The following is a 15,393-nucleotide window of genomic DNA, read 5'->3' as shown; positions in this document are numbered from 1 at the left end:
TCTGCGTTTTCCAGACTAGATAAAGAAGCGAAGCGTATGGGTCTGGTGGTGAATGAGGACAAGACGAAATATCTCCTGTCATCAAACAAACAGTCAGCGCACTCGCGTCTTGGCTCCCACGTCACTGTTGACAGTCATAACTTTGAAGTCGTAGATAATTTTGTATACTTGGGAACCAGCATCAACAACACCAACAATATCAGCCTCGAAATCCAACGCAGAATCACTCTTGCCAACAGGTGCTACTTTGGACTGAGTAGGCAATTGAAAAGTAAAGTCCTCTCTCTACGCACCAAACTCAAACCCTATAAGGCGCTTATCATTCCCGTCCTGCTTTATGGTGCAGAAGCGTGGACGATGTCAACATTAGATCAGACGACACTAGGAGTTTTCGAGAGGAAAATTTTGCGCAAGATTTATGGTCCTCAGAACATTGGCAACGGCGAATTCCGCTGAGGATGGAGCTGTACGAGTTATATGACGACATTGACATAGTTGAGCAAATAAAAAGACAGCGGCTACACTGGCTAGGTCATTTTGTCCGAAGGAGTGGCGCGCTATCATCGATTAGGCTATAACCGAAATAACTCGAAATTGGTATTTCAGCGTGTAAGATAGCTTAAAGCATTTGATATTCCAACGAGTTTGGGATACCAACAATTCTTTATTACAACTTTTATCATGGCTTAGGTCAAGTGCATCTTGAGGAATCCCAATAAGTTCATTTTTAATTTTTCTTCTGAAACTAAACATCAATAATAAGTAACATTCAGAGAATTTTCATACCAAAATGGCACTTAAGACTGAAGCGCCGAAAATGTTGCTATTATGCATGCCAACTAAGTACACCAACAACTAAAGAAAAGTGAGTGAGTGTGTGCGAGAATTTTTAAATTTATTGATATCATTTGTGCTGTGACGGCAAAGCCAACACAAAACTCCGGATATGCGAAGGAAATTCATGTCACCGAACATACGAGTGCATGCTTATAAGTACGTAAGTTCCTAGGAAGCATTTTTATTTCTAGGAAATACTGCAGCATTTGAGCGTTTGCGACGCAATAGACGCCAGCACACTAATTTTATTTTATAAATTCACCAAAGTACAGTACTAAGAACAGTTATGTGCGAGTGTTTATATGTACTCACATATGTGCGAGTGTGTTCGTGTGTGTCTCTCCTCCCGCACGATGTCTATGCCATCAGTTGCAAATGTTGCTTAAGCACTTTGTATGCGTAAGTTGCTCGTCTATTGCCAGCAATGGCAGCTGTTGCACACACGTCACGTGATGTTCGCCGTACACGGCATTCACGCTGGTGTGCCCCACGAAAAGGTATGAATTATGAATGAAATCGCCACGGCAAGGGAAATGCTGGCAAAATGGCAATGTCTTACAATACATTTGCACAAGTCTTCGAATGCTTCTGTGTATGTCAGTGTGTGTGGATAGCGGCACTCCAAAGTGCTGCTCATCGCCGTATTCATGACAGCCATTCCGCTATGGTTGCTACATTTGATAGTCGTCGCATGTGTGTGTGTGTGTGACGCCACCATTTCCATGCATCGCTCTCATCGCCTTCACCTTATTGCCCCCTTTGCACTAGCCGCCGTAGCAAATGGCAATGCATTGGCTTTAACAGCCCTACATGTCCTCGCTAGCCATACACTTCCTTAATATTATATCAACGATCGTTCGCTTGCTCCTCCATCTTATTCTAGCTATTTCGGTAACGTTATGTCCCGAAATGGTTCATGTAGGTTTTTATTGTTGTAGCACAATTGCGCCTTTCGACTTGATGTGCTTGCAAATGCAACGAAATGCTGCTCATAAGACAAACAGCTCTACGTGAAATAAATTGTTGCCGGTGGTGTGCTTAACCACTGCATGTTGTTGTTGTTTGCAAGCGGTGTTGGTCCGTATGTGATATGTGGAGTGTAGGAAAGTTAGTACTTTTGGGTTCAAGATGGTTTCATGTTGACTTTGTTAACAAAAGATAGCATATATTGGATGAAAAAAACGATCTTATCGATATATAGTATATGAAGAACAGAGAGAAAAGATCAGATTCAAATCAAAGCATTATAAATAGCTTTAGATTCACAACTAAGTCTTTAAGAGAACTTACAAATTATTTTCTGGTTCATTTTAGATGAAATCATGTGATGTTTTATTATTTCAATCAATGAAAAGAGGTATTTCATAATATCTCAGGATCAAATGTTAGTTTACATGATGTCATATAATTGGCATATGAAATCACATGATAATTTGACATAAAATATATCTCAGAAAAAGTAAAAAGAAAATTAATATTATTGTGATGCGACATCCGCATGATTTATAAGGCCAAACTTCGATGTGATGTGGAGATGATGTTGTGATGAGCTATCATATGTTGTACCATCATGTCAAATTTCGTTATTTCGCTATAACATCGAATCATATAAGGTGGTGATGTGCTGATGCATCATATGATGTGCAATCATAGATCAAAGATCTTTGGTCGTTTAATGAAATATTATATATTATATGTGACAAAACGATCTGAAAACAAGGGATGTCTTGATATATATGATAAAATACAGTGTTATGTAATATTGTTTAGAATCAGATGATATGCTGATACGATCATATCGATAATACGAGGATCATATCACATCCTAATTCTATATAATTTGAAATCACATGATTAATACGGTGTGATACGGAATCGCATGTCCTTAATGTGATCTAAAATGAAATCTGACGACCTCTCGATATTGCATATTCTGACCTTAATCTGATATTATATTATATCACATGACCTCAATGCAATGCGATGTGATATCACACGAAACGAAAATGAGATCTGTAGTTACATTTTCAACGATATGTGAGATCATGTTATGTTATGATAAACGATGTGTATAATAAGTAAAAAACCGAAGAGAACTAAAATCATGTGACAAAAAGGCGATGTAATGTAAAATCAGTTGCTGTAAATTCTGAATAGTTATGATGAAATGGCGGCAGAGCATAATTTTTAAGGAAATCATTTAATGAACTGTTGAATAGAATAGGGATATTTTTATAATAAACAGAAGAGAACGGAAGGTGGGTTTCACGCGCATTCTTCTCAACAAACAAGACACATGAAGATCACAAAAATTCTATAATCAAACAAGCAAATTAGTTCCATGCAGCTTTATGCGCCTTAGGGTAGGCAATATTTTTTTATTACTATATGAAATACATCTAGTTTTTACAACTACAATACTTCATAATGTAATTAAAATCAAATTGAGTATATTTTAATTGCTATATTATGTCTTCGACTGATATAAAATGCACAAACATGTTTACCACAACACGTACTCCTCAGCAGGGTTGCAATGATCCACCGCTAAAAAAGCTAAATGTGTGAAATTAAATAACAAAACTTTCCACTTGATTTATGCAGGCCTTTATCAACCGATGTTTATGGTTTATGGCCCATTTAGACAGCTTATCTGCAGTGTTAAACAAAAAATGTAGAGAAAAATTGCTAGCTAAGGGTGCAAGATTTCACTGCATTGAAGGCATAAGATTGAGCTGTTTATGTTTAATAAAACACACCGACGGCCACAAATCTGGGAAAATTTGTGTGCGGTTGTAAAAACAAAGGATTAACTTCTCCTTGAGCAGAGTGAAAAATCATAAAATTTGAAATTACAACAATCGGAAAAGCCGGTAAAGTCAAAAGTCAGTGGGCGGCCGGTCGAACATGACCAGGCAACACATGTTTATGGCCACAAATGAACGAAATAGCCACGGCATAGAACAGATGTTAAAACAATCAGTGAAACAATGGTAGCAATAAAATAACAACAACAACAGCAACAATAGCATTAAAGTGTATAAAAACAATAAGTGAAGTGCCAGCTAGCTGAGGAGTGCCCCGTAATGAAAGGCTTAAGTTGCAAGAAGCGGGTGTAGAAATGTGTGCGAAGCTAAGGGTATATGCAGTAGTAACGCTATAACGGTAAAAACATGAAAGCTATTAAAATTTTATTAGCTTGCTCGCCCAACGCTTACTTGCAAAGCGTCTCTAAGCATACTTTTCGGCGTGCTGACGTTAGACATTTCAATGCTATTACGAAAATAAGTTGAGTGTTTGTGCCGCCAGTTTTTTTTTTTTATTTTTGGCTTGTAAGCATTTCAACGCCGCAGCTAAATTTATGAAAATCATAATTTTTATTTGTTGCAGGTAAACATGGCTAATTTCTTTTTTTTTCTTATTTTTTGTCTATCTGGCAAGTGTTGCCGCCGCATGCAGATGAATTACGCACGTGAGCTGCAAATAATTTTCATTTTAGCGCCACACAAATTTGCATTTATCGCATTATTCTAAATCAAACACCTCCCGCCTGAACACTCTATCACCCACTCGCCACACTTGTGGTCATAATAAATTCAGGGATCACATAAATCTCAGCTAAGGATGCGTTGAAATGCAATAAAATTTTCCAAGGAAATATGCTTACAATTACGTTTACTCGCCTGCATTAGACTTACTACGTACATATATAGTCGAAGCATAGACCTACATGTATGTACGTGCCTAGGTAGATGAGTAGAGTTGCTAGTAAATGTAGCTGTGGCGCTGTGTGGACTAGAATAATGAAGACGGAGCTGGTTGAGCGGTTGCTGCGTTAGATGAAAGTTTAAAGTACAATACTTTTATAGAAAAATTTACTTTGGAGGGTTTTCTAAGGGAACAAACAAACAAAAGATTTCAATAGTATTACATCAAATCATTTAGTATAAGTTAGACATCAACAACCAGAAATCCAGACCTTGGATTATACATTATTAGATTAATACCTTAGAACTACTTCTATGTATCAAAACTCTCAAAAAACTATATCAAGATAACTTAACAGATAATCACGGCTTCGAAAACGATTTATAATAATAAAATATGATTTATTTAATTCGATTTCACCAGCTCCCCACAGTGGCATAAATGAAATTTTACTTCTTTAACAAATTTTCAACAAAAAATATATCTTGGCAGCGGTGGGATTCGAACCCACGCCTCCGAGGAGACTGGTGCCTTAAACCAGCGCCTTAGACCGCTCGGCCACGCTACCGTTATATTGATCGTGTGTCGCGTGTCCAAGCGACCAGACAACAGTTGGGGCCAACAGAAGTGAGCGGCAATCCATAAAGTCATGCTGCTTTATATACTCCTATTCGTACTTATATACATACTTACTATTGCTACTTTTCTTCTATATACACTTATCTAATTCTCTGGGAGCTAATAAATATGTAAGCGCTAATGCTAGAACAAGTATCTCGTTCGCAGTCGGTTCGTTGGTGATAAGCATGTGGTCACACATTAGACGATCGCGTGCATTTGTCAATAAACAGTGGTTAAATGTAATTACATACATACATATATTTATATTCGAGTAGATACATATTTGCATGCAAATCGTGTATATTGTCGCTTTAACATTTTTTACTTACTTTCGTTCGTTTGTAATTATTTTTAGGTATTCAATACTCCACATAACCTACAAGCATACATATGTACAAAATAAATAAACTAAATAAATAGATAAATACCGTATTTTCGTTTGTGGATGACATCATTGCGACTATGGATTAATTTGATTATCTGAGCTATCAGCTGATCACTTTGGTATATAGTAATAAAATTATAAATTGTTAATCAGATTAAACCGAATAAAATTTTTAAGTGGGAAACGCTTTAATCCAACAATCGCAGATAAAAACAATAAAATGTAGATAAATCATCCTAAATTAGTATAACCAACTCGAAATAGCTGTATCTAACACAAACTAACCTCACCTTACCTAATTTTGCAAATTTAATATATTCTAATGTATTTTAATCTTGTCCAATCTATAGTAACCACACGTAATCTAGTCTAATTTAACTGATCTAAACCAATTTAACTGATTTTAAATTAATTTAAACTAATACATTCTAATCTAACCTTATCTAATATAGTTTTAATATAAACAAAACCTAATTTAATCTATCTTGATCTACACCTAACCTAATCAAACCTAATCCATTCTATTTTATTTTACCTATCTTAGTGTAAAATATCAAAAATAATCATCTGACCTAATCTAATGTGACGAAATTCAATCATAATTATCTCACGTAATCTAATAAAACCACAACTAATATTATCTAATATAACCCAACCTAAACAACAGTTGATCTTATCCAATATTACGTAATCAAATCTTAGCTGCCCTAAAATTTTCTCACCGTACAATATTTTCAATCTTAATCGAAACTCAAACAATCAAATTGAATCTAAACTAGTTCATTTTAATCGAAACTGGCCCAAAGTTGACCTCATCTAATCTAATCTAACTCAATCTAATATAGTCTACCCTAATAATCACTTGACCTAATACAAATTTGACTGAAAATTTACATAAGTAATACAATTCTGAAGTATTCTGAAGGATTATCTCAACTAAAATTTAGTTTTTCTTTATGACAAAGTACGAAAATTTAGATTTCCTAACGCACCCAACTGAGAGTTCTAGTTATTCAAATTTTCTTCTTCTCTGAGTGATTCCCTGGTCGCTTCGCTGAGTCGTTATTAGACCCACTATTTTGGTATAATTCAGATCACCAATACATATCTCCCTTCCCACAAAAATCATTAATTTCCTTATTTAATCATCACATCGTTGAATCCACGATATCTGTCGAAAAAATATTATACCCCATGCCAAATCGTAACCATGCCTAATAGTAGACCACGTTTTAGTTTATCATCTTATAACTTATAACAAATGAAATTAGGTCTACATTTAGGGTGTTGCTACATAAATATTGGTAGTAAATTCAAAAATCAAAGAAAAGGCATCCCAAATTATATTTTTTATTTCGAAAACTGTAAAATTATATTAAAGAGGAATATCAATGCTCATTAAGCAATACTTTCTTGAAAAAATTATGTGAGAAATTGCTTAAGATATGAAAAATAGTTCCTTAAACAATGCTTTCTCGGATTTTCTTTCAAAATTTATTTCTATACCGTTATAACGGTAGCGTGGCCGAGCGGTCTAAGGCGCTGGTTTAAGGCACCAGTCTCCTCGGAGGCGTGGGTTCGAATCCCACCGCTGCCAAAATACTATTTTTGTACAAATGGTATTGAATACCTTAAAAAATAAAGGTCGGGAAAATTGTAGGGATAACTAATTACATCTATTTATAATTGAATTCTTCAAAATATGAAATACCAGTGGGTGAAACTGGTGGTCCTAGATTCGCAAATTTCTTATTATTCTCACTTCTACTCCTATTACTTCGAAATATTAAATAGGAGTACCTACCAGCTTTTAATAATACTATTACGAGTACTTCTTGTACTGGTATGATATCGACTACTATTACTAAATCAACTATTCGTTCTTAAAGTACTACGTTTTTTAGCTCCAACATCGATTTCAGTGTCCAATTTTGTATTTAATATGAAATAATTATTTTGAAATTTTAATGTTTATTGCATACATCAAAAATTAAACTTTCTGTCTCTTAAACAACTCTTAAGCTCATAAATTAAACTATTTTTGCCGCAATACTATTATTCCTTTGACTAATTTTAGTATACATTCCCCTCCACAAACTCGAGTTTATAGGTCATATTATTCAACATCCCTTTACCATCATTTTTATATTTAACACTAAAAACTTCTTAAACTCTGAATTTCTTAATCAAGCGACTGTGCTCATAAACTCGAAATTGAAGCTTGAGTTTGTTCTTCAATATACATCGCCAATTTCGATGTTTAACACTAATTATGAATATATAGTTTATGAAATAAAAATCTAAAAGTAAGTAGCATAAAGATTATTTTAAGATTAATATTAGGTTAGATGTATTTGTAACTCTATTGCCTCAAAAATATAAAATTGAATTTATTTTTAAATTAAACTTTTAAACTCAACTTAAATACAATTTTTTTGAGTTTATGGAGAGGTATGTATGTATGTATGTTGGCGTATAGCCGGTTATAGCCGAATCGAATATAGCGCGACATACCTCTCTTTCATTCGCAATTCGGCACCAGTTGGAGATCCTAAATGTAACCTGGTCGCTCTCCACCCGGTCCCTCCAACGGAGTGGAGGCCTTCCCCTTCCTCGGCTTCCTGCGGCTGGTACTGCATCGAACATTTTCAGAGCTGCAGTGTTTTCGTCCATTCGGACAACATGACCTAGCCAGCGTAGCCGCTGTCTTTTTATTCGCTGAACTATGTCAATGTCGTCGTATAACTCGTACAGCTCATCGTTCCATCGTCTGCGGTATTCGACGTTGCTAATGTTCTAAGGACCATAAATCTTGCGCAAAATTTTCCTCTCGAAAATTCCTAGTGTCATCTTATCGGATGTTGACATCGTCCACGCTTCTGCACCATAAATAAGGACGGGAACAATAAGCGACTTGCAGAGTTTGATTTTGGTTCGTCGAGAGAAGACTTTACTTTTCAATTGCCTATTTAGTCCAAATTAGCACCTGTTGGCAAGAGTGATTCTGCGCCGGATTTCGAGGCTGACATTGTTGGTGTTGTTGATGCTGGTGCCTAGGTATACGATATTATCTACGACTTCGAAGTTATGACTGTCAACAGTGACGTGGGAGCCAAGACGCGACTATTTGTTTTATGACAGGAGATATTTCGTCTTGTCCTCATTCACCACCAGACCCATTCGCTTCGTATCTTATCCAGGCGGGAAAAAGCGGTTGTTGCTTCCGATGATATCAATATCATAGGCGTAAGCCAGCAGATGTACACTCTTATGAAAGATTGTACCTTCTTTATTTAGCTCTGCAGATCGTATTAAGAAGATATCATAGAATAAACACAATATTTTCTGTAGCAACTCATTGTGTTCATTGATTTGAAACCTTAAACTCGAGTTTATCGAAAAACCGAAAATTACAACTCGTACAAGAATTTATTTTTTTATCATTTTTTTTTTTCAAATACGCAACTTTCTACAGCTAAATCTGCACGAATCTAAGCTTGTTCCAAATGAGCAGTTATTTAAAAAGGGGGAGTGAATACACCCTCTTGTGGCAACAAAAAAAATAAATGCGTACCAAATTATACCACGCCGCATAAAAGAAAATGTGGTTGCCATTTCGTTATTAATTTTTTAAGATCTCTTTTTTTCATAAGTTTTCAATATTTTTCATATTTCCTCGTCTATTTATTAAATAAACTCAATGAAAATAATGCACAAAAGGCCACTGAAATGCGACGAATCAGCAATGATAAAGAGGAAATTTGCATTTTTATTGTTGCAACATGCGCGCAAGTCGATAAAGAAACCGGGAAAATAGCTTAGCATAACCGTTTTCTTATATTATTGTTGTTGTTGTTATTGTTGTTCCGCTTGATGCCACAAGCAATTTTATCAATCAGACTCCAATGATGCCACAAACTAAATGAGTGCCGAGGCAAAACAAATAAGGAAGCTAGCAGCAGCATACGAGGACACAAATGCGTTTAAAATTCAAATGAAAGTGCGGCACTTGAGCGCCAACAACAACGTTAACTACAATTACTACTCCGCCAGTGCACAAACAATTGCGAATTTATGCGCGGCCAGGCAGTGCGTATAAATTTTGCAAGTGCTACCACTCACCCCTCTTTGGACTAGTGTAGTGCCTTTATTGGTCTACATAAGGGGTTCCCGTTTCGCACATATGGTTGTAACCGCGACGCAGAATGCATGTGTGACGTGTACGCCAGTTGTAGTGGTGCCACATAAGTGGTACGGCTGTTGTGCCACCTTTTTATCGTTTATTGTTGTTGTTGTTCGTTTTTTGTATAAATTCATATAAATGTTTGCGCATCTGCGCCGGGAGTTGCTGTCGTGGCGTAACGCTTGTGGCAAATTGCAATATTAGTGAAATTCCTGCAAAGTAAACAAATTTCTAATGCGGTTGCACAGTGGGTAGGAGTGAGGAGAAAATGTCAGAAATATTGTTTTTATTCAGATTCCAAGAAATTGTCATAAGCAGCCTAAATGTAGGCAACATTTTACGTATTTAAAAAAATGTGGCCTACCATTTGGCGCATAACTCAATTTGAAGGAATAAGTATATAACCTATAATGATGTTTTCTTAAAGGCACAGAATTGGTCCAAGTTAATAAGTGAACTAAGGAGGACCAATTGAAAACTCTTATTCAAAGTCCTATGCTCCTTCCGAGAGTAGCATGAACTAATATAATATATATTATTAGGCAAGGGAAATATTGTTACAAAATATTGTCTTTAGAAAGTTCTATACCTCTAAGGAACACCCTTTCATTATTATAAAACGTTGAAGTTTATTCTATAAAAAGCAGACCACTGTGGTCTTAGAGCGAATAGAAAAAACTTAACCGCAAAATTGTATTCTCTCAAATCCTCTTCTGCAGGGGCAGAACTCAACGCCAGCACATAACTTTAAATATAATACATTTTTTTATACAAAAATATATTAATTGATACCACTGTGCCGTTTAACCCTTACCTTTTTACAACAAAAATCGTAACCAATAAAATTGTACCGCAATGAAATTAGAAATTGTAATATAAACCTTCAACGAAACCGCCGCTCCAACAACTTTTATAAACATACATAGATACTTGTAGTTCTCATATGTATAGAAAGGGAGAATGTTTTAACAAGAATTACACTGTTTTGTGGTTTCATTTAAATACCAAGAAACTAGACGCTCCGCTGGAGCAGTACAAATGCATGCATTCTGTCACAGAATTGTCCCAGTTGAAGAAGGTTGAAGATGAGGAAGAGATTGCACTTGCAGTTGAGGTTATACATATATAGCAGGTTCAATTAAATTTAAAATACCGCCGCTGGTGCTCAAAATAATATAAGGTGTCTTCGATTCGCCAGCTCGTTGCTCACTAAATTTTAAATATGTTCGCTTGTCTAAATATTTTTAGAGTGGTTCGCTTTTCCATCTATATTTGATTCAGTTATTTGTTCGATTCGCTACTATCGAAGTTTTAGCGAAGTCAACTCCTTTCGAAAGTACTTGCCATCTTAATTAAAAGGCGAGTGTGATTTAAGGACTTATATGACATAAAAAAAAAAAAACAGAAAAATAATTAAACCATTAACTGTCCTTCAATTGTGTTAAATATTTAATTTTACTAATTTATAATTTATTTTATTGCATTTGCCATCACAATTTAATCAACTCCACAATTTGTGCTTAATAAACTCAATTACAGTTACAATTTGTATTCATCGGCAGAGAATCCGTGATATTTATGTATATTATATTTATGATTGTCATGTAAATATATCGATTTAAGTATAGCAGAAAAAATTTTAAAATTATAAAAAAGCGCTAAAAATAAAACTTTATTCATTGGGCAACACCATTAATATCGTCGGTCATCTGAATGACAATTTGCGGTCTATAGGCCGATAATCACGTTCGTCGCTCGACGCGACTGGCTGAATGAGATAAAAACACCGTTAATGTAACGGCACTTAATGAAGTGGAAAGTGTCAGTGGGAACAGGGTGTGAATATTGAGTAAATAATTAAATTGAAGATATTTATATTTGGAGAAAAAGTAAAAGTTTTGATGAACAAGTCGAGCTAAATAAGAATTAAAATCGATTGAAGTTATAATGCAAAAAATTATATACTAACTTAGAGAGCTTTAACTTTGACACCCTGTATTTGAATAATGAAACAACTGAACTAAAAAAAATTTTAAATATAACCCAACAAGCAGTAAATGTGTGAGTCAATCAGCTCAGCTCAGAGCTCTGATTAGACTCTTAAGATCCAAAAAACTAGGAAAGCGTTTAGATGATTACTCCTGAGCAAACTTTCTGATATATTTTAGCCCATTGCAGAAATACAAATTCTTGAACATATTATCGATTCCCTCAAAACAGTCGAGTCGAAGAGTTCTTTCTTTGTAGTATTGGTTGGTTGGAAGATTGAAAAGGGACTAAAAGATCCATTGTTGTCCCATATTTTCATCCCTCTTCATAGATGACTCCCTATTTTCGTTCGACAAAGTCCATGTTTAAATGTTATTGAACAAGGTGCTATCTATAAAATGAACATGGAGGCAGTAGTTGGATTTAATTCTGGACGATGAAAAATTACCATTAATTGATTTTTAATAGATCCATATTACTGGGACGATCATACAGGGTTTGACTGAAGATTGAAGATTCTCTTAAACACTCGAACAAAGACATTTTTTCCTTTAAGAGTTAGTTAACTAGTCGTATGTGGTTCTCACATTTCTGGTTTATCGGTCTGCTGAGGCGTATGACCATTGTTGAAAACCTTGGACGAATCGAGTTCTCTTTTACAAAGAATGGCTGAACTCAGTTTTGAGAAGAACCTATATAGAGGAAATTTCGAACACGACAGTCGCCAAATCTTCTGAAGCATTCCTTGGAGTGTTCGCAAACTTAATCGGACACAAAAATCTATGATCGATTACCTAGTAACATTTCTTGGTAACGAACTCTTGAATCCGTACAACTGGAAGGGGCTCGATTATTTTCACACATTCTTCATTGTTTTTTTAAAGATCTTAACAATTGGAACAAACAAAGCAGTTGGTAAGACTTAAGGTTTACTGGGTTAATATTAAATATGTTTATGAAATACCCTCTACATAGTATATATATGTATGTATGTACATATATTTAGCACACCGACGATTAAATGTGTATCACATTACACCTGTGAACGCACCGAAGCATCACACCGACTGACAGCAACGCCAACAACAAACAACCAATGAGGCACAACAGCGGACGCAATCAGGCCAACTAGATTGGCAGAGCTTCAGAGCAGGAAAAGTGCTTAAAATCAGTGCGGACTGTCGGTAAAACACCGACTGTGTGCTGGCATGCAGTGAAACCAAAAAAAGATTGCGCGTTAAACAGCAAAAATGCACAATAAAGGCAATTAATGTTGCGTGAGAATGACCAAAAGCCAAGCGCATTAAAACGGACGTCGGACAGGAAGGCAGACAATTTAAGCGAAGAACAGATTGCAGTGGGCGGATGTGGTATGAGTTAGAGGTGCACAGCTCAGCTGCTGCCTGAGTTCAACTGGTGTGCAAAAGTGGCTGGATTTACGGGGAATGCCGGTCTTGTGGTACACCTGTGTAATATTCAGTCAGTCAGTTGGAAAACCCGTAAGCTTGCTGAGCAGTTGTGTGTGTCTCAGCGCTGGCAGCTGTATTCTCCATTGCTGGAGAACTCCTGAAAATTCACACCTATTTTTATTTGTATATAAAATGCACAAAATTTAATTAAACAGAGGGGAAAATGTGAAAATGCTTTGATGCCTTCTAGACTTCAATTCACATGAGTTAACAGTGCAAGCGACGTTCTCCATATGGAGTTGCATTTAGTAGATTGGAATTCCAACAAAAAATTCGGTAAAAAATGCACAAAACAATTTAATAATAGACACCATAGAGAACAATGGGCTGACTACCAACAATATGGCATGGGAAAACAGAAAGGATTTCATAAGACCAACCAAACCAAATATATGGAAAGATGTCGCCAATGATCACACGTGAGCCTAATTTATAAAGCTTGTAAGTGACATTTACCACAGATCCTGGAGATATGTTGTATGCTGAACCAATACCAGACGACAGACAGAGTCATAGTCATACAGCTTCATCACGATCAAGTTAATGCCGATTAAGACTCGGAGATACAATAAAACCAGTCGTTGTTGTGGCCACTTACTTGAAGGGTGATGACTTCGTGCTCCATTTTAGGAGATCAGCCTGTTCCTATCGATCTACGAGAGTCGACTCTACGAACCGAGTCGAACCCGAATACTATCAGAATGTAGTCCTCAGAGACTATACTATAAAATCAGTAGTAGTAGGACCTCTCCGAGCCGTTCGATACCAAACGAGGTTTCAGGCAAGGTGACTCACTATCGTGCGACTTCTTTAACCTGATGCTGGAAAAAATTATAAGAGCTGCAGAGCTAAACCGAGAAGGTACAATCTTCTACAAGAGTGTACAGCTCCTGGCGTACGCCGATGATATTGATATCATCGGAAGCAACAACCGCGCCGTTTGTTCTGCTTTTTCCCGCATGGATAAGGAGGCGAATGGGTCTGGAGGTGAATGAGGACAAGACGAAATATCTCCTGTCATCAAGCAAACAGTCGGCGCATTCGCGTCTTGGCTCCCACGTCACGGTTGACAGTCATAACTTCGAGGTCGTAGATAATTTCGTATACCTGGGAACCAGCAACAACAACACGAACAATGTCAGCCTCGAAATCCAGCGCAGAATAACTCCTGCCAACAGGTGCTACTTTGGACTGAGTAGGCAATTGAACAGTAAAGTCCTCTCTCGACGAACCAAAATCAAGCTCTACAAGTCGCTTATCATTCCCGTCCTGCTCTACGGTGCAGAAGCTTGGACGATGTCAACATCAGATGAGACGACACTAGGAATTTTCGAGAGGAAAATTTTGCGCAAGATTTATGGTCCTCAGAACATTGGCAACGGCGAATACCGCAGACGATGGAACGATGAGCTGTACGAGTTATACGACGACATTGACATAGTTCAGCGAATAAAAAGACAGCGGCTACGCTGGCTAGGTCATGTTGTCCGAATGGACGAAAACACTCCAGCACTGAAAGTGTTCGATGCAGTACCCGCCGGAGGAAGCCGAGGAAGGGGAAGGCCTCCACTCCGTTGAAGGGACCAGGTGGAGAGCGACCTGGTTAAACTTGGGTTCTCCAACTGGCGCCGAACTGCGAAGGAGAGAGAGAGGTGGCGCACTATCGTCGATTCGGCTATAACCGGCTAAACGGTTGCAACGCCAATCACATGCATACAGTTTTGGCCACTTACTTGAAGGAGATGCTACTATTCCTAGCGATCTGTGTATGTGTATTTATCTAGCGAATGTTTACCATCTGCTATCGATAAGAATTCCAGATACCACTAGATCAAGAATTAGATCTTTCCTCTTTCCAAGAAGCAACCCCATGCCTACCGCAGATAATTGTCAATTGATTAGTGTGCAGTTGATGACCACTGACGACCACTATTGGAACGAAAAGCAACAAAGACAATGCCTTGTTGGATAAAAGAATTACTCGACGAAACTATTTTGCTGGAAACCCACCAGCAAACAACAACACAACTTTTGTGTGAACGCAACGAATGAAAGAACCAACCAAGCGAATAGTTGGCCAACCAGCAAGAAAAAACATTAAAATAAAGAAAAGAAAGCATTTCAATTTGCAGCATAGACAATGCGGCCATTCAGCGACCAGTCCTCCATGTCATACATGTCAACAAATGAATTTCACGAGC

At 36.9% G+C, this 15,393-nt stretch overlaps 2 non-coding genes across 2 annotated transcripts; one reads left to right on the top strand and one right to left on the bottom strand.

Moving 5' to 3' along the window:
• Positions 1 to 5,031: 5,031 nt before the first annotated feature.
• Trnal-aag (transfer RNA leucine (anticodon AAG)) lies at positions 5,032 to 5,113 on the bottom strand. Its single transcript has one exon. It is a non-coding gene; the product is annotated as a tRNA-Leu (tRNA).
• Positions 5,114 to 7,066: 1,953 nt separating this feature from the next.
• On the top strand, positions 7,067 to 7,148 carry Trnal-aag (transfer RNA leucine (anticodon AAG)). The gene has a single exon. It is a non-coding gene; the product is annotated as a tRNA-Leu (tRNA).
• Positions 7,149 to 15,393: the final 8,245 nt, after the last annotated feature.

This window comes from Zeugodacus cucurbitae, chromosome 6 (assembly GCF_028554725.1).
Source record: "Zeugodacus cucurbitae isolate PBARC_wt_2022May chromosome 6, idZeuCucr1.2, whole genome shotgun sequence".
In the NCBI taxonomy this organism is placed as follows: Eukaryota; Metazoa; Arthropoda; class Insecta; order Diptera; family Tephritidae; genus Zeugodacus; species Zeugodacus cucurbitae.
Note: the sequence above shows the minus strand (reverse complement) of the source record. Positions and strands in the feature narration are given on the sequence as shown.